This window comes from Rhinoraja longicauda, chromosome 16 (assembly GCF_053455715.1).
Source record: "Rhinoraja longicauda isolate Sanriku21f chromosome 16, sRhiLon1.1, whole genome shotgun sequence".
NCBI classification, from domain to species: domain Eukaryota; kingdom Metazoa; phylum Chordata; class Chondrichthyes; order Rajiformes; family Arhynchobatidae; genus Rhinoraja; species Rhinoraja longicauda.
In genome coordinates, this window is record NC_135968.1 from 23,169,600 (window position 1) to 23,189,716 (window position 20,117).

Consider the following 20,117-nt stretch of genomic DNA (forward strand, 5'->3'; position numbering starts at 1 on the left):
CAGCGGGTCAGGCAGCATGGAGAGAAGGAATGGGTGACATTTTGGGTCGAGTCCCTTCTTCAGACTGATGTCAGGGGAGTGGATGGGCCAAAGATAGGATGTAGTCGGAGACAGGAAGACTAGTAGGAGAACTGGGAAGGGGGAGGAGATAGAGAGGGGGAGCAGGGACTACCTGATGTGGGAGAAGTCAATGTTCAAACTGCTGGGGTGTAAACTGCCCAAGTGAAATATGAGGTGCTGTTCCTCCATTTTGCGCTGGACCTCACTCTGACAATGGAGGAGGCCCAGGACAGAAAGGTCAGATTGGGAATGGGAGGGGGAGTTGAAGTGCTGAACCACCGGGAGATCAGGTTGGTCGAGACGGACTGAGCGGAGGTGTTCAGCGAAACGATCGCCGAAAAGAAGTATTTGCAATTCAAATAAATGATGATCTGAGAAGATATTGTAAGCCCTGGTTGAAGTGTAAAGGAAAGGATTTGCAAGCACCCAATCTAAATCTGTGAAATGTGACCCCTGCTCTCCAGCCAGAGACTGGGAGGATGGAGCCATTGATGTCCGGGCAAGGAGCAAGGCTGGGAGGAGAGGAGAGGGCAGTGGGGTCCCATGCGGCTTCCATGTTATTGCTCTACAATTAAAACTAAAACATGGATAGCTTTGTCCATTATTACAAAGTAATAATTTTGTACACTAGATTAGAAAAGTGTAACTGAATTACATGGAAAGTACAGAACAGGCCATTTAACCCAATCAGTCCATGCTGGTGTTTACAGGGTCGGTGGAAACAAAGAGCTGCAGACGCTGGTTTACACGAAAGGACATAAAGTGCTGGATTAACTCAACGGGTCAGGCAGCATCCTTGGAGAACATGGATAGGTGACATTTCAGGTCAAGACCCTTCAGACCTTTACTGGATCTGACTCCAATCCACCTCCCTCATCAAAAGAATTCCCTTCTCCATCTTGTGCATTTTCAACTTCATCCCAACCGTTTGTGATGACAGCGAGCTCCATTTCCTTATTTTCTTGGCAAATAAATCTCTTCAGAATTTTCTATACAATTACTTGGCAACCGGTTTGTAATGATGGTATTCGTTGTTCATCACGGACCGAACTGATCGTGCTCTGTCCATTCCTTTCAGAATATTAAAGACCTATGTAGCTTATCGCTCTCCACTTGGCTTCTGATTACTGACCATTACTTGTGCCTTGGTTGAAGTGTAAAGGAAGGGATTTGCAAGCGCACAATCTAACTCTGTGAAACGCAGCCCCTGCTCACTCACCAGGGACTGGGTGGATGGAGCCATTGACTTGCGGGTAAAGAGCGAGGCCGGGAGGAGAGGGCACCAGGGTCTGGCCTACCGTGCCCTAGTGGTTGGCTGCAGGCAGCACCCTGGGGGAATAATGGACGGGCGAGGAGAGGGACATGGTGACCAAGGAAGGAGACCGCTGGAGGCCCACAAGAGACTGGGACTTGCCTGGTACCGGCATTGGTCACAGGAACTAGAGCAAGGAGTTTGAAAATAGTGCCAAAACAAGGCTTGCGGCTCAGTAGGTCATTCCTGTCCATTTGTTAATCGGGGGGTACGGTAAATACTCTACTGGGTTGTTTGTATAAAAACAAATCACTTTGTTAACATATGTGACAATAAAAGCACTATTGGCTTTTGTTTCTTCTACCCTGACTCAGGGGAAGATTAATTGAATAAACCAAGGAATTACTAAAGAACAACATGAAATGGAAAACTTCTGAGGGAAAAATAACTTTAATTAGTTAATATACATTGAAGAAGAAAGTGTCGAGCAGCATCTATCACAGGTAAAAATATAAGATTTGAATTCTACGTAGTAAAGAGTTCAAGCTGTCTGCTATCTAATCGGATAAAGATTTAAAACACTAATCTTGGAGAGAAGAAGGAAAATACTGGGAGTTGAATGTACATCATGTACATCATCCTAGGACAATAACCCTGATGTGGCACTTTAAGAGAATTATTGAGGGACATTGTGAATGTTAAGGTAAAGAAAACAGGGCTTGGGTTCTGATGCCTGTTCCCCTACTGTATGAGATATCAAGATCTTTCTTTATTTCAATGGGGTGCTGTGAACCTGCCTAACACTGGATTAAGATGGCAGTTGTGCGAGGATGGACTAATAATTATTATTATTATAACCACTTTGCCGATCTGTTTTTAGTTAATATACTTGACTGTAACAAAGCAATTAGTTGAGCAAAACCTTTGATTTTGTTTGACCTCGGTCACTTCTTTTTCCGCCTTGATAATGTAAGAGAAAACCTGTAAGCATGTTGCATGTTAAGATGAGATTTCCTTTCATTTACTTAAGATGTAGAGAACACAGTCCCAGTCTCAATGCATCTTTAATATTAAGTCTATGGGTATTTTATAGCAGCCATTTAATCTACCAGCATATCTTTTGGATATGGGAGAGTACCACATGGAAAGGTTTGGTTGATGGTTACAATAATAAATACATTGGTGGCAGATACAATACTTTGTAGTTTCATTCCATTCTTAACTAAAGTGAATGAGAGGCATCAGATAAAGGGTCTCGACCCGAAACGTCACCTTCACCTTTTAGATTTTAATTTTTTTTTAGATTTTAGAGATACAGCACAGAAACAGAGGGGATTACTTTAACTTGGCATTATGTTTGGCATTGACATGTTGGGCCAAATGGCCTGTTCCTGTTCTGTATTGTTTATATCACTGCAGAGCAACTCTGGGGCATCTTAATGACCCTTTTTTTAAAAACAATTTTTACTCAAGTAAAAAAACTTGCCCTGTCCATCCCCTTTGAACTTTGCCCTGGAGGAAAGAAGGAAGAAAAGCAAAATTGTTTTAAATAATAAAACAAAACAATTAGAAAAAATTCAGGAGTGAGAATTCACAGTTGTTAATGTTAGCAATCTGGAAACAGGCCATTTGATCCATCGCGTCCACGCTGATCACCTGTTCACACTCGTTTATGTTATCCCACTTTCTCATCCACTCTTCAAACACTAGGGGCAATTCGCAACAACTGAACCTACAAATCTGCATGTCCTTGGGATATGGGATGAAATTAGAGCACTCGGAGGAAACCCGTGCAGTCACAGGGAGAGCATGCAAATTCCACACAGATGTTCTTGAGTTCAGGATTGAACCCGGGTCTCTAGAGCTGTGAGGCAGCAACTCTACTGCTGCGCCACTGTGCCACCCCCACTGTGTCATCCTACTTTTTATTCAAATTGGTTTAAAAAATCATGTCGGTAATTGATAAAACATGACGATAGAACATATACACGAGAGGAAACTTGGGTCTGATGAAGGGTCTCGACCCGAAACGTCACCTATTCCTTTTCTCTGGAGATGCTGCCTGACTCGCTGAGTTACTCCAGCTTTTTGTGTCTATCTTCTTATACAATAGGATAATTATTTTTTGTTGCAGTGAAACTAGAACCGAAAATTCCCTGATATCTTTGGAATTGTGTTGTGGGAAAATAAGTAATGAAAGATCAATTTTTTATATAATAGGGAATGAGACACCTTTACTGCTGTTGTCTCCTGGTTTTCGTAATTTCTTGGGTATTGTGACTTTGCATGTGAACTGTGAAAATCCTCATGCTAAATCGTTTATTCCTGCCTCCGGGTGCATTACCTAGAAGAGCAAAGTGTTAATAAAAACAGCTGGAAGTTTAGTATAATGGAACAGTATTGAATCTGAATAACTAATGAACATTTAAGTAATGTCTTCATTTAAGCAATTGCCAATACAAAGCTATATGATTATTAGCGAGTTAAAATGTTTCATTTTGCAGTAGTTTAATTTCCTCCAATAGTTAGTGACTGCATCAGTGTTGCATTAATACATTCAACTTTACTGGAGGTCTTCATCCATTTTCAAAAGCTTTTATTGATTTTTAACATTAAATTTTAAAATATATTTAATGGCATTTATATTTTATATATTGGTATACTTTAAAATTATCTGCTAAACTGTATTAATTTTATAGTGACAATGCATCATCTTAAAGCTCTCCAATTTTCCCTGAAGACTATTTACGATTTGTTTGTGTATCAACCAACTGAAAAAACTTGCTTCCTAAAGAATGGGGCAAGTTTGTGGTTCAGATGTCATTTGTATTGGCAGGCAGTAGTGATACAGCATGAAAAAAGGCCCTTCGGCCCATCCAGTCCTTGCCAAACATTGATCACCCATTCAGAATCGTTCAATGTTTTCTTACTTCCCTCATCCACTCACTACATTCTGGGGCATCTTAGTCGTCATGGACATGTTTTATGAATGGGCCTGTTTCCATGCTGTATGACTCTAAACTTGTATTGTTATTCCCCCAATTGCCCTGTTGAAATGATTCCACTGCTAACTCACAGATTTATCAACTAATAATCTCTCCTACCCCATTCCAGTCAGTTCTGTCCTTGAATCTTCAAGGATAATCTTGATTAATTCCAAAGTCATGAGTTGTGACCTTCACTTCAAGGTTGAATGTAATCACGTAATGACTTTTCTTTCCAATGTCCTCCTTGAATATTGATTAGAAATGTTTTCTGCCTAGTTCGTCTGCGGGTCAGTTGCTTTTGCAATCTTAAGTACTTTCAATAAATACGCCTTGGTTCTTAAGTATGTTCTTATTTCCCTCTTGACTGACTTAGAATGTGTTACACCTATTATTAAACCACGTATGCTGGATGAATCCAAACAGTTAACTCAGATGTAGGTTTACGTTTGTCATTGTCATGTGTACTGAGGTACAGTGAAAAGCTTTGCATGCTATCCAGTCAGATAATACTGTACCTAAATACAATCAAGTTAAACTTGGATAGGCATAGACTTTTAGATAGGCACATTGATATGCATGGAATGGAAGGATTTGTTTTGCGTGCAAGCAGAGGGGATTACTTTAACTTGGCATTATGTTTGGCATTGACATGTTGGGCCAAATGGCCTGTTCCTGTTCTGTATTGTTTATATCACTGTAGAGCAACTCTGTATCTGAAGTGACACTCTCTCAAGGTTCGCTGCATTTGCACAAGAGGCATGAATGTTTGTTCTGTTCTATGTTTTATGTTCTATATAATGTCCCATTCTTAATATTTCACCCAGCATGTTATTCTAAAGGTAGACACGAAATGCTGGAGTAGCTCAGCGGGCCAGGCAGCATCCCTGGATAAAAGGAATAGGTGATGTTTCGGGTCGAGACCCTTCTTAGGATGTTATTCCAAGCCAATTTGTTGACCATTCCCACTCTCATCTTTTGTAATTTAATAGCCCAGTAAAGTTGTACAAAATCTGTTTCAACCCATTCTGTTTGTTACATAACGTAGATGGGTGAGCATATCTGCAATATTATTGTGGAAGAGTGATAGAACAGTTACAGCATTGTAAGAATATTGTCCTTCTATCAGTGTCAATTTACCCACTTTGCTGCAAACAACACCTTTTGCATGAGCATCTCAACAAACGAGAAATCACACTGATTTACGTCTCTCTTTTAATTTTTAATCTTCATGATGCTTCATGCTTTAGGAACTTGATTTATGTTTATTCCTTCATCTTGCTGCATTCCTGGAGTCGACCAGCTCATCACAAAGTCTTCTCAAGACTTTAAACAAAACAGATTTGCATGATTGTTTGACTTGTAGCTATTTTATCTCTTTGACTTATGAAGACGTATACAGAATTTCCGAACATTCTTTGACAAAGATAATGTTTTGGAACATTGATGCCACGATCAATATGATTCAAGTGCTCATCTGTACTAAATTGCAGCTTTAAAGATTTAAAAGTAATCAGATTGTGTAGAATTTATGACAGAGATGGACTGCAAAATGTAACAACAAATGAGCTTTGGGTAATGTTATAAATTAGACTTTGAAGAGCAGTATGTTTACAACCTATGCAGGTACTAAATGTACATTATAAATCAATTTCTAGTAAAGGCTCGTTTCAAATAATTTGGAAGGATTGTTACTACATTTTGTGGTATTTGCATTTTGTTGCTCATTTAGATGATCTTTTGACAATATGCAAGTATTTTCCACGAACCTCAGTTCAAGGCTACCTAACTGGAAAGAGTATTTCAACATTTCAGTATATTAAGGAAAGATTACATTGCTCATAAACCATTCAGTAAGTCGTGTGCTCGATGAATTATTCAATAGTTCTGTGAAAGTTTCTTTATCATTCATTTTGTGTTTAACACAACAAAAATTCCTATTAGTTTGAAGTATATTTACAACAATTTGCATTTGTGTAGCACTGTTTGGACAATGTTCCACGGACGTTCACAGTGAATGATTATCAAATAAAATTGCCCATCATACATCTGAGGCGATATTGAGATAAGCAGCCAAACGCTTGGCTGAGGGACTTTACGTTTATGTGATCTTATGGGTAAAAATGTGCAGGTTTAAGAATGGTGTTCCTGAGTTTTATGTCTCAAGACCCAACAGCTTTTTTACTTCAGAGATGCAGCACAGAAATGGTCTCTTTAGCCCTCTGGGTCGACTAGGGATCCATGTACACTGTCACTGTTACAATTTACAAGTTTTAGTGAAGCCAATTAACCACAAACCTGTACCTATTTGGAATGTGGGAGGAAACCAGAATACCCGGAGAAAGCCCACGCAGTCACAAGGAGAATGTACAAACTCTGTACAGACAACGCCCGTAGTCAGGATCAAACCCGGCTCACTGGTGCTGTAAGGCAGCAACTCTACCGCTGCACCACTGTGGTGCATGAAAGAAAATTGAGAATGAGCATGAGGATTTAGTGGAGGAATGAAGAGACCTTCGAGGAGAATAAGGATGAGGAGTTTAAAGTCATGTTTTTTGTCAGTTTCAATATATTAGAGATTATGCCAGGGTAATTTATTTTGGAGACATGAGATTCACCGATGCTGAAATCTTGTGTGGAACACAACGTGCTGGAGTATCTCAAGGGGTCAGACAGCATCTCTGGAGGACATGGTTAAGCAATGTCTCGGATCGAGACCCTTCAGTTACTCCAGTGCCATTTGTTCTACAATTGTTTTTGGAGACTGTCATGTCTTTGTTTAATTTCTAACTATTTTAAAATGTAATCATGTTGAGCGATATTAGGGATTAATTTTAATGATGCATCAAATTCAGAATTTTAGAACGTAAAACAGTACAGCACTAGAGCAGGCTCTTTGGCTCATAATCTCTGTGGTGATCATGATGCCAAGATTATCACTTATCTACCTACACATAACCCATATCCATCCCTGCATTACTATATGCTTTTCCAAAATGGCACTATCGTAATGCCTCAACCACTACCCCTAACACTGCGTTCCAGGCACTCACCAGCCTCTATGTAATGAACTTGTCCCGCACAACTCCTTTAAACATTGGCCCTCTCGCCTTAAAAACTATGCCCATTAGTATTTGATATTTCCATCCTGGGGAAGATGGTTCTGACTTATCTCTTTTTTTTCAGATCTCCTGCAACCTCTGGCATTCCAGAGGAAAAAAACCCAAGTCTGTCCAACCTCTTTCTGCAGCTAATACCCCCTAATCCAAGCATCATTCTGGTAAACTTCCTTTCCAAAGCCTCCACAGCCTTGCTGTAATGGGGCAACCGAAACTGCACAATACTCCAAAGGCAGTCTAAACAAAGTAATATGAAACTGCATCGTGACTTGTTGACCCTTATACTCAATGCCTGAACTATGAAAGATAGTGCACTATATGCCTTTCCCACCCTGTCGACTGGCGTTGCCAGTACCCAAGAGTTATGTACATGAACCCCAAGATTTTCTCCAAGGTTTGCTCAAAAAACATCAAGCATCTCAACCCAACAATTCCCACAGATGCTGAGTTCCCCCAGCAGTTTGGTTTTTGTTCCAGATTACAGTATCTGCAGCCTCTTGTGTCTCTAAAAGAATGTAAGAGTTGTGAAATGATTCGCAGAGAGACATCGCTGGAAACATCCCATTGAAGAAGGGTCCTGACTCAAAACGTCACCTATCCTTTCTCTCCAGAGATGCTGCTTGACCCACTGAGTTACTCCAGCACTTTGTCTAGTTTCGGTATACACCAGAATCTGCAGTTCCTTTCTACACCATCCCTGGTAGGACAGGCCTGTTAACAGGCAAGAGAGAGTTAAGTAGAAGAAATGGAAATAAACAGATCTGGTCAGCATGAAATGGAACTGTTTGTGTGGGGTGACACTGACACTGAGAGTGTGATTAATGTCAGCATGGGAGCATAGATGAGATGTCAATTGAAAATTTTTCACAACCCTGAGAACAACTCGCTTTCCCTGAAGAAAGAGGAAAACAGATTATTATATTCTGATGTGCACAAATATCTTGGGATACTGTATTTCTGGGCAGTCTGCTAAATCAAAAAAAGACATACAGGTTTGTAGGCTTTATTTAGATTGTCCCAAGTGTGTGTAGGATACGTCGATGGTCTGTGAACCTGTTTCTGTGCTGTATCACTAAAACTAAACTTCTGATAAGTGGGAACCATTTGGCTAAGCTCTTTATGGAAACCCGCAGGAATTTGAAGGAATTACAAGAAGAAGAAATAAGGAAAGTAAATGACTTAATAGCCATTTAATTGGCTGTAAAATCAAAGTGATGTTCAGGAGGTACACTGAAGTAAAGATGGTCAAGTGCTTTAAATTCCTTGGCGCAAAGATCACTAATAAATTTGTCCTGGTGCAACCACATTGAAGCTGTGGCATGCCAACACCTCTACTTGTGCAGACAGCTAAAGAAATTATGTGCGTCTCCCCAATGATGTCTACAGATGCACCATAGAAACCATCTTCTCTGGATACAACCGATTTTCTCCAAGATCACAAGAAATTGAAGAGAGTGTTAATGCTCCCTAGTCCATTTTACAAATCAGCCTCTTGCCATCAAATCCATATGTGTAGGAAGGAACTGCAGATGCTGGTTTACACTGAAGATAGACATAAAATGCTGGGGTGCTTCAGTGGGACAAGCAGCATCTCTGGAGAGAAGGAATGGGTAACGTTTTGAGTCGAGACCCTTGAGTCACGACCCAAAATGTCACCCATCAAATCCAAATATATATTTAATGTTGCCTTGGGGAAAGAAATTTGAAGAGCTCCCCCTCCCCTCCCCCCACTCACCATCAACAACACCATAGTCACATCTGTGGAGGTTATTCACTTTGGAAGTAAGAATAGAAAGGCAGATTATTATCTGAATGGTGTCAAGTTAGGAGGAGGGGGAGTTCAACGAGATCTGGGTGTCCTAGTGCATCAGTCAATGAAAGGAAGCATGCAGGTACAGCAGGCAGTGAAGAAAGTCAATGGAATGTTGGCCTTCGTAACAAGAGGAGTTGAGTATAGGAGCAAAGAGGTCCTTCTACAGTTGTACCGGGCCCTGGTGAGACCGCACCTGGAGTACTGTGTGCAGTTTTGGTCTCCAAATTTGAGGAAGGATATTCTTGCTATGGAGGGCGTGCAGCGTAGGTTCACTAGGTTAATTCCCGGAATGGCGGGACTGTCGTATGTTGAAAGGCTGGAGCGATTGGGCTTGTATACACTGGAATTTAGAAGGATGAGGGGGGATCTTATTGAAACATATAAGATAATTAGGGGATTGGACACATTAGAGGCAGATAACATGTTCCCAATGTTGGGGGAGTCCAGAACAAGGGGCCACAGTTTAAGAATAAGGGGTAGGCCATTTAGAACGGAGATGAGGAAGAACTTTTTCAGTCAGAGGGTGGTGAAGGTGTGGAATTCTCTGCCTCAGAAGGCAGTGGAGGCCAGTTCGTTGGATGCTTTCAAGAGAGAGCTGGATAGAGCTCTTAAGGATAGCGGAGTGAGGGGGTATGGGGAGAAGGCAGGAACGGGGTACTGATTGAGAGTGATCAGCCATGATCGCATTGAATGGCGGTGCTGGCTCGAAGGGCTGAATGGCCTACTCCTGCACCTATTGTCTATTGTCTATTGTCTATTGTCTATTTATGTTCCTTGGAACCATCATCTCCATGGACCTTACATGGGGGGCCACCATCGACTCCACAGTCAAAAAGGCCCAACAGAGGATGTACTTCCTGCAGTAACTGAGGAAACACAATCTGTCACAGGCAATGATGGCCCACTTCTATATTGCTATCATTGAGTCCGTCCTCACCTTCTCCATGGTCTAGTTTGGCTCAGCCACCAAGCACGACATCCGGAGGCTGCAACGGATCGTTCGCACAGCTGAGAAGGTTGTTGGCTGCATCCTTCCCCCCATTGATGAACTGTACACTGCAAGGGCCAGGAAGAGAGTGGGCAAGATCATCTCTGACCCCTCTCACCCTGGCCACAAACTCGTTGAAGCACTTCCTTCTGGAAGGCGACTCCAGACTGTCAAAGCAGCCACAGCCAGACATAAAAACAGCTTTTTTCCACGAGTGATAGTTCTACTCAATAACCAAAGTCTCTTTTTTGCTCTGGTTTATTTTCACCCACATGTTTAGACCGTAATGGTATATCCTTATTGGTTTGATGTGTTTATGCTTTATTCTTAATTGTTAACTGTATGTTTGTGTTGTCATTTGAGAGCGGAGCACCAAGGCACATTCCTTGTATATGTAGATACTTGGCCAATAAACGTAATTCATTCATTCATTCATTCATTCATTCATTCATTCATTCATTCATTCATTCATAATTAAGGACCAGTTTCACCCCTGTCATTCTCTCTTCCCCCCCCCCCCCCCCCCCCCAACTCCTGCTGGGCACAAGACACAAGAGCATTAAAGCACAGGCCTCCAGGTTCAAGAACATCTTCTTCCCCACTGTTATCAGATTATTGAATTGATCTCTCATATACTAAGGATGAATGTCATAATCTCTCAATCTACCTCATTGTGGCCCTTGCACTTAAAAAAAAAATCTGCACTTTCACTGTTCTCTGCACTTTGTTTATTTGATTCTCCATTGTACTAACTGATGCACTCATGTATGGCACGATTCTCCTGAATAACCCAAAACAAAGTATTTAATTGTATTGCAGTACACATGACAATAAACCTATAATATTAGTTAAACCTAAAAATACTTAGGGACAATATATATAATTATTTGGATAATCAAGGCCTGATTAGAAACAGTCAACATGGATTTGTGCCTGGAAGGTCATGTTTGACTAATCTTCTTGAATTTTTTGAAGAGGTTACCAGGGAAATTGATAAGGGCAAGGCTGTGGATGTTGTCTATATGGACTTCAGTAAGGCATTTGACAAGGTTCCACATGGAAGGTTGATTAAGAAGGTTAAATCGTTGGGTATTAATAGTGAGGTTGCAAGATGGATTCAACAATGGCTGAATGGGAGATACCAGAAGGTAACGGTTGACAATTGTATGTCAGGTTGGAGGCCAGTGTCTAGTGGAGTGCCCCAAGGATCTGTGTTGGGTCCACTGTTGTTTGTCATTTACATTAATGATCTGGATGATGGTGTGGCAAATTGGATTAGTAAATATGCAGATGATACTAAGATAGGTGGAGTAGTTGATAGTGAGGTAGATTTTCAAAGTCTACAGAGAGACTTGGGCCTTTTGGAAGGGTGGGCTGAAAGATGGCAGATGGAGTTTAATGCTGATAAGTGTGAGGTGCTGCATTTTGGTAGGACAAATCAAAATAGGACGTACAGGGTAAATGGTAGGGAATTGAGGAATGCAGTGGAACAGAGGGATCTGGGAATAACTGTGCATTGTTCCCTGAAGGTGGAATCTCATGTGGATAGGGTGGTGAAGAAGGCGTTTGGTATGCTTGCCTTTATAAATCAGAGCATCGTGTATAGAAGTTGGGATGTAATGTTGAAATTGTACAGGGCATTGGTGAGGCCGAATCTGGAGTATGGTGTGCAGTTCTGGTCGCCAAATTATAGGAAGGATGTCGACAAAATGGAGAGGGTACAGAGGAGATTTACTAGAATGTTGCCTGGGTTTCAGCACTTAGGCTACAGAGAGAGGTTGAACAGGTTGGGTCTTTATTCTTTGGAGCGTAGAAGGTTGAGGGGGGACTTGATAGAGGTTTTTAAAATTTTGAGAGGGACGGACAGAGTTGACGTGGGTAGGCTTTTCCCTTTGAGAGTGGGGAAGATTCCAACAAGGGGACATAGCTTCAGAATTGAGGGACAAAGGTTTAGGGGTAACATGAGGGGGAACTTCTTTACTCAGAGGGTTGTGGCTGTATGGAATGGGCTTCCGGTGGAAGTGGTGGAGGCTGGCTCGATTTTATTATTTAAGAGTAAATTGGATAGGTATATGGATAAGAGGGGATTAGAGGGTTATGGTCTGAGTGCAGGTAGATGAGACTAGGTCAGGGAGAATGGTCGGCGTGGACTGGTAGGGCCGGACAGGCCTGTTTCCATGCTGTAATTGTTATATGTTATATATGTTATAATAGTACCAGTACCAATGAAATTGTTAAACAGGTGCCTCATAGGATGATTAGGAGTTACAACACCAGAGAATAACTATCACAGACTAAGACCTTGGGCCAAGAACTCAGTAAAATTCGGCAGATCCAACACTGGCCAGGTTTATATAGAGTGGGTAATATTGAAATACTAGTGGGGGTTGAAAGTTGGGAAGCTAACTAAAGAACTGTGTGAATAAAGTGTTAATCTTACCATGTATCGCACACTGTAAAATGGATTGATTATAATGTATTGTCTTTCTGCTGAGTAGTTAGCATGCAACAAAAAGCTTTTCACTGTACCTCGGTACACATGACAATAAACTAAACTGACCTTTAAAACCATGCAGTGAATCGTTGAGTTATTTGAACTAATGATGAGAAAAGCCATAGTTAATAGGTATAGTTATATAACTGTCTGAGTTATATCACATGCTACATTTAATTTACCGCACTTGGCATGTCCTCCCAGAGGGGAAAAAAGGACAAAAAAATAAACAAACTGAGCTAATATCACAGATGATCCTCTAATCTTTTCCCCAGGGTATGGGTTTACGGTGAGAAAAATATTTGATAGGAATTTGAGGATTAAGATTCAATAGGTACCTGTGGGCCAACTTTTTCCCACAGGATGGTGGGTATATGGAACAAGCTGCCAGATGAAACAAGCTGCCAGAGGACAGCAACATTTAAAAGACATTTGGACAGGTACGTGGGTGGGAAAGGTTTAGACGGATATATGGGCCAAGAGTGAGCAAATGGGACATAATTATTGGCATAGGCCGAAGGGCCTGTTTTCATGCTCTGACTCTATGGGCGACTGATGTAAATAGGGAAACCAAATTACCTGAAGTTGTAGAATTCAGTCTGGAGTCCAGGAGGCTGCAGTGTGTTCAGTAATGAAGTGTTGTTCTACGTGCTTGTAATGGGCTCACTACATCAGTGCAATGGGCCAGAGACTGATGGGTCAGAGTGGGTGAATGGTGAGGTAATGTAGCAGTCAACAGGAAGCTCAAGGTCACCTCTGCAGACTGAATGCAAGTGTTCTGTAAAACATTTCCCAATCTGCAATTGGTTTCTCCAATGTACTGTGGAAGTGGGGCTGATGGGAGAGGGGGTCTTCTCCGTGGATTGTCACCTTGTCGTGGTGGAGAAGCTTGTGTGGTCCTGAGAGCGATGCCGTCTGGAGCTATGCTCCTGGTAGGGTCACCCATGGCGGTAAGGTTGAGGGGGAGGTCCCTGACAAAGAGCAATCCAACCAAGACCTCAAGGGTGGAACAGGCGGAGGATGATGGCTGACTTTAGTGGAGCATCACAATGTCTGGGAAGGCGGATGAAGGCTGCAGCAGAAAAGGGTGCCCGGTCGTCTTGGAACTCCATGCCACTGGATCCTGACCCAGATCTGTCAAGGACCGTGTGGCAGCTGTCTGTGCACCAGTCTCCCCACGTTAAACAAAGTCGCTCATAGGCGTCCTAAAGAGGACAATCATACTCGCTTCGAGTGACCGATGATGATGATGATAATGATGATGACAGGAGAGGGGGTGTAGAGGACAGTTGATAATGACAGAACAATGACAATCGGGATGTTCAAGAGTCTTGGTTTTGAAGACTATAGCAATCTCAGACATTTTTCAGACTGGTGGATGTTACGCAGACAGAGTCTAGACCACGGATTGGCCTGAAAACAAAGATGAAAATTTTAATTTTAAGTTTGATAGTTGAATATTTACAAATGAATTCATCACTGTGGGCAGCACAGTGGCCCACCAGTAGAGTTGCTGCCATAAAGCACTAGGGGCCCAGGTTCGATCATGACCTTGGGTGCTGTCTGTAGGGATTTTGTGCTTCTCCCTGTGACCATGTGGGTTTTCTCCAGATGTTTCGGTTTCCATCTGCATTCCAAAGGTGTGTAGGAAATTTGTCATCTGTAAATTTTCCCTAGTGTGTCGGATAGAATTTGTGTACGGGTGATCGCTGGTCGGCATGGACTCGATGGGCCAAAGGGCCTGTTTCCTCGCTGTATCTCTAAAACTCACACAAAAAACTAAAAGGGGTGCCAGAGATTTACTCATGAGGTGCTTGAATGTTTCATTTAACTCTCTTTCCCTAGCACTCATTGTATGTGGATTATTTTCGTACCTTCACAATGATATTGTCTCCTCAATGTCCTATCTACCACTCGTCTTGCTCCCCCACCCCAGCCCTAAACTAAAGTATCTCTCCAAACCCTGATCTCTGGCCTTGTGAACTTTGGCATGCCATCGGAAGTGAGGTGCAGGGAGCAGGAAGGCATCTCACCATTAAACCATTTGGTTTTGAGCTCATTTCTGTCAGTTGTGGTTTAAAATCGCAACATCAAAATAGCAATCTAACATTGTAGTCTATGCGAATAAATCTATAATTCTTGGACATTGTTATTTTCACCTGCAGCACACTGATTAAAATTTAATCAGATGAAAAATCCGAAACATTGCTCAAAGAAGTGAAGTGATCAGCAGGTCTAAGAGAACAGACTCGGACTTCTGTCGGAAGAGCAATAAAGCGATATGTGATTTTATTTTAATGTTTTTTATGGTTGGTGTGGCAACACACTGCAACTAATTACATGAAACTATTGTATTCTTGAAATACAATACAATGTGGTTTGATTTTTCAAAAATGTTATGTGGAACTGTTAGTGTAGAAAGAGAAAGTATTTGTGCTGGTTGGGCAGTCTCGGCTAGAGAGAAGACTTCAAAACAATTAGACACGACTTCAGATCTGATATTCAGGTCACAGTGTTAGAACACTGGAACTCTTCTGTTAATCCTAATGCATGCTTGGTCAATTTTTAAAAGTCAATGACTGATTGACTGTTATAAAGTTAGTTCAGTTTAGTTTATTGTCCCATGTGCCAAGGTGCAGTGAAAAGCTTTTTGTTGCTTGCCATCCAGTCAGCAGAAAGACTACACATGATTACAATCAAGCTGTCCACTGTGTACAGATATAGGATAAGGGGTATAATGTTTAGTGCAAAATAAAAATCAGTAAAGTCTGATTAAAGGTAGTTTGAATGTCTTCAATGAGGTCAGGGGCACTCTCTCGGTGGTGATAGGCCTGGTCAGCTGCTTGATAACAACTGGGAAGAAACTGTCCCTGAATCTGAGGGTATGCGTTTTCAAACTTCTGTACCTCTTGCCTGTTGGGAGAAGATGGAGTTACTCGGGTAAGACTGGTCATTGATTATGTGGGTGGTTTAAAAAAACATTTGGACAGGTACATTGATGGGATAGCTTTAGACGGATATAGTGGGCCAAACACTGGCAGGTGGGACTAGTGTAGTTGTGGCTTGTTGGTCGGCATGGGCAAGTTGGGCCGAAGGTTCTGTTTCAACACTCTATGTCTCTAACTCCAACTCTGCGGGATAAGACAACATATGTGGAGAGATTGGTTCAATGATTTCAGACTCCAATCAGTCTGAAGAAGGATCCCAAGCCGAAACGTTGCCTGTCCTTTCTTTCCCCAAAAGTTGCATGATCCTGCTAAGTTCCTCCAGCACTTTGTATTTTGTTAGAGAATGGGCACAGTTAAACTATGGGACAACAAATGAGACGTGTAGATGCCAGTATATCATTTTTAAAATTTTATTTTTTTATAAATCAAAAATATTTATTCAAATATTAAAATAATATATACAATACAATACAATAAAACCAAAACAGAACCCACCACCAGAATACTATACAAACAAATATACCAATTGAAACTATTATACAATTATATTACAATCCCCATCCAGGATACATCCAATCCCCCGCGGTGCCCAGCGGTCCCGGAAATCCTCTAGGGTGCCCGTGGACAGCGCGTAGTCCCTCTCCAACACCACCCAGGCGCGGATGTAACCCCGGAAAAGGGGTAGGCAGCTGGCACGGGCAGAGCCCTCTTCCGCCTGGGCCAGTATATCATCGGGGTTATCAGGTGGGCATTTCCCTTCATTGGTGTTTCGTTAAGTTATGATCACAACACCTCAGGAAGGCTCAACAGTTAGTTCTTGTCATCAACTAATCTACTAACTGTAAGCCTAGCCTATTACATTAATAATTATGCTGGAAGGTTTAATGACACATGGAAGGCATTAATGCAGACAGCAATGTAAGGGGTTTACAAAGAAGTCACAATGGGACCTGTTGTAATTGGTTTTGTTCACTAATCCACACTTGAATGTTAAATGCTAGAAGGTAAACAACTCACTCCACTTAGTGCGCATTGGGCTTTGTACAGTTGAGATTTACACCAGAATAATGATACAGAACTTTACATGATAATTGGATGCTGCTTTTAACATTGGTGCCCACGAGGCATATTCTTAAGTGCTATTCTTTTAGCTTGTGTAATGAGAGATGACAAGCTAAACAGAGTGGGGCTGCAAGCTGCCGCTTCCAACCTTCGGGACTTTGAACAGCTACAGAGGAATAAATGCACCCGTATACAAGGGCTACTGTTACCTGAAATGTAGCCATTAAGACTGAGGCCTCAAAATTGGATCCCATCACACTTTTATTTTGTGCAATTGAATCCAAAGTGGTGTTCCTTTTTGTCACATAACAAATAGCTGGAAATTCCACAGAATATCTCCAGTCATGTTTCACTTTTGTGTCAATACTTTGACTTTATTTTACTGGCATTGTTCATGACGGAAGGTCGCACACTACGACTGTGATCTGACTGGGTAGTACACAACACATTTTTTCTGTGTATTTTCAGTATCTCGGGTCAAGTAATGATAATAAACCAATATTAGACCAATATCCATTCTTTCCAACATACTAGTTGAGTTTTAGTGATAGCGCCTGTGGTCAGGATTGAACCTGGATCCCTGATACTGCAATGCGGCAACTCTACAGCAGTGCCACTGTGCTGCCCTATTAGTGTTAGCTCTTTTAAACAGTTATTCAGTTTTCCCCACTGAAGTCCCTGTAGACTTGCATTTTTTGCTCCCTGAGAAATATTGATCTAATTGCAGTCTGGATCCTCCCCCGACAGAAATGCTGCTGCATGACTTAGATGGTTAAATGAGGATATGGAGTGTGATGTTTCCAGTTGGCTGATGATACTGAGTTAGCTGGGGAAATAAACACTGCAAAGAGATGCAGAGATGTTATCTCAATGGAAAATAATAGTATGCAGGTAGAATATAAAATCAGAACATTATGCGGAGAAACAAGAAGGAAAGATGGAATACTTGTTTAAAATAATGAGAGCTCGCAGAAATGTTGGTATTCTGTTGGAGTAAGATGTCTGTGCACAATAAATTTCAGCTGTGCACTATTATGGTTACTTTGTATCGCAGTTATTAATTTACTGCATTATTGATTATTTTATATTTATCTGTGTGTTATTGCATTTACATGCCTGCTGCTAAGGTCAGTGAGTAAGAATTTCATTGTTCCATTGCCGGTACATATGACAATTAAACACTCTTGACATGACAATTGACCGGGTTAACATGCAAACAATAGAAAGCCTAAAGGTATGTTCGACTTCACTATGAGAAGATTGGAGTATCAGAGTGAGGAGATCTGAGGGAGGCACATTTGGTGCAGCAGTAGAGCTGCTACCTCAGCGCTGGAGCCTTTGATTCGATCATGACTACAGGTGCTGTCTGCACGGAGTTTGAACGTTCTCCCTACGACCACGTGGGTTTTCTCCCATATTTAGAAACTATCTAATTGCCAGTCAGATAGCTCGAGCTGTTAGCTTCATTGCAGATGTGCATAAGCAGAAGTTAATAATGCATATCAATATTACAAATCACACAAACAGACAGGAAACCTTTTGTTGTAGGAAGCAAATGGATTTAGACTTTTTTTTTTAGACAAGCTATCAAAACTTGTGAAATTCTTTAAAGCTCTGTTGAGAAGATAGGATGATTTTATTTCTTACAAAGAGAGCAATGTTGCCCTCACTGAGAAGATGCAAGTGTAAATTGAGCCCAAAATTAGGAGAATGGCTCAAATTTCCTCCGAGATTACATAAAAAGCTAAAGGATATCAGGGACCAGGAAAAAGAACCTGCTTGTGGAGATGGAGGACGTGGATATGGTTCTTAATGAGTAATTTACAGCTGCCTTCGTTCAGAAAGTGGATGAGGGTTCTGTTGACGTTAATGAGGTTGAGTGTGAAATATTGCAGGGTATAAGCATATTAGGAAAGAATCAATTTTTAGTGGGTTAACATCTATAAAGGTGAATAAATGTCCAGACCAGAATGAAATATATTCTTGGCTGTTCAAAGGAGCAAAGGAGGATATAGTCGAGGCTCCAGCCAATATATTCAGGCTGCAGGAGTGTTGTCATAGGATTGGACAACTGTGAACATTGTTTAGTTTAATTTATTATCACATGAACTGAGGTACAGTGAAATGCTTTTTATTGCATGATATCCAGTCAGCAGAAAGACAATGCATGATTACAATCGAGTCATCCGCAGTGTAAAGATACAGGATGAAGGGAATAACATTTAGTGCAAGATAAAGTCTGATTAAAGATGATCCGAGGGTCTCTAAGGAGTTAGATGGTAGCTCAGGACCTCTCTCTAATTGGTGTTAAGATGGTTAAAAACTTTCACTGGACAGTTCAATGAAGTGGCTAAAACCATAAAGGGGATGCTTTATGTTAGTAACTGAGGCATTGAATAGAGGTGCAGGGAGTTCATGCTGCGATATGTACAATACTAGTTGGACCACAACTGGAATACAGTATACAGTTCTGCTCACAGACTTACTGGATAGAACACAAAATGCTGGAGTAATTCAGTAGGTCAAGCATTGTTGGAGGACAGGGATAAACAACATTTCAGGTCATGGCCTTTCGTTAGACTGCTGAAGATATCTCCTCAAGGCATGCTTACTTTGAAAATCTCCTTAAAGGATAAAAATATATTTTTTAAAGAAGGTGCAGAGGAGATTCACAGAGATGTTGTTGGATTGGGAAAACTCAGCTTGGATGGGTTGGGCTTGTTTTCATGGGAGCCTGATTACAGAAGTCTAATTATGTGTATAAAATTATAAATGGTCTAGAAAGAGTAAAACAGGAAGAATTACTTTCCTTAATTTAATTCAGGAGGTAGTTGAGGCAGGTACTATTGCAACATTTAAGAGAGACACAAAATGCTGGAGTAAGTCAGCAGGGCAGGCAGCATCTATGGAGGGGAGGAATGGGTGATATTTTGGGTCAAGCCCTTTCTTCAGAGATACTGCCTGTCCCGCTGAGTTACACCAGCATTTTGTGTCTATCTTTGGTGTAAATCAGCATCTGCAGTTCCTTCCAAAACATTAAGAAACATTTAGACAGGTACATGGATAGACAGGTTTAGAGAGATATGGGCCTAATGCAGGCAGATGAGACTAGTGTAAATGGGACGTGTTGATCGACGTGGGAAAGTTGGGCCAATGGGCTTGGTTCCACGCTGTATGACTCTCTATGACTTTATTTAGACTAGTACTGGCACAGTGGCACCGCGCCAGAGACCCAGGTTCAATCCTGACTACAGGTGCTGTCTGTACGGAGTTTGTACATTCTCCCTGCAAACGCATGTGTTTTCTCTGGGTGCTCCGGTTTCCTCTCACACTCCAAAGATGTACAGGTTTGTTGGTTAATTGGTTTTGGTAAAAGTGTAAATTGTCCCTAGCGTAT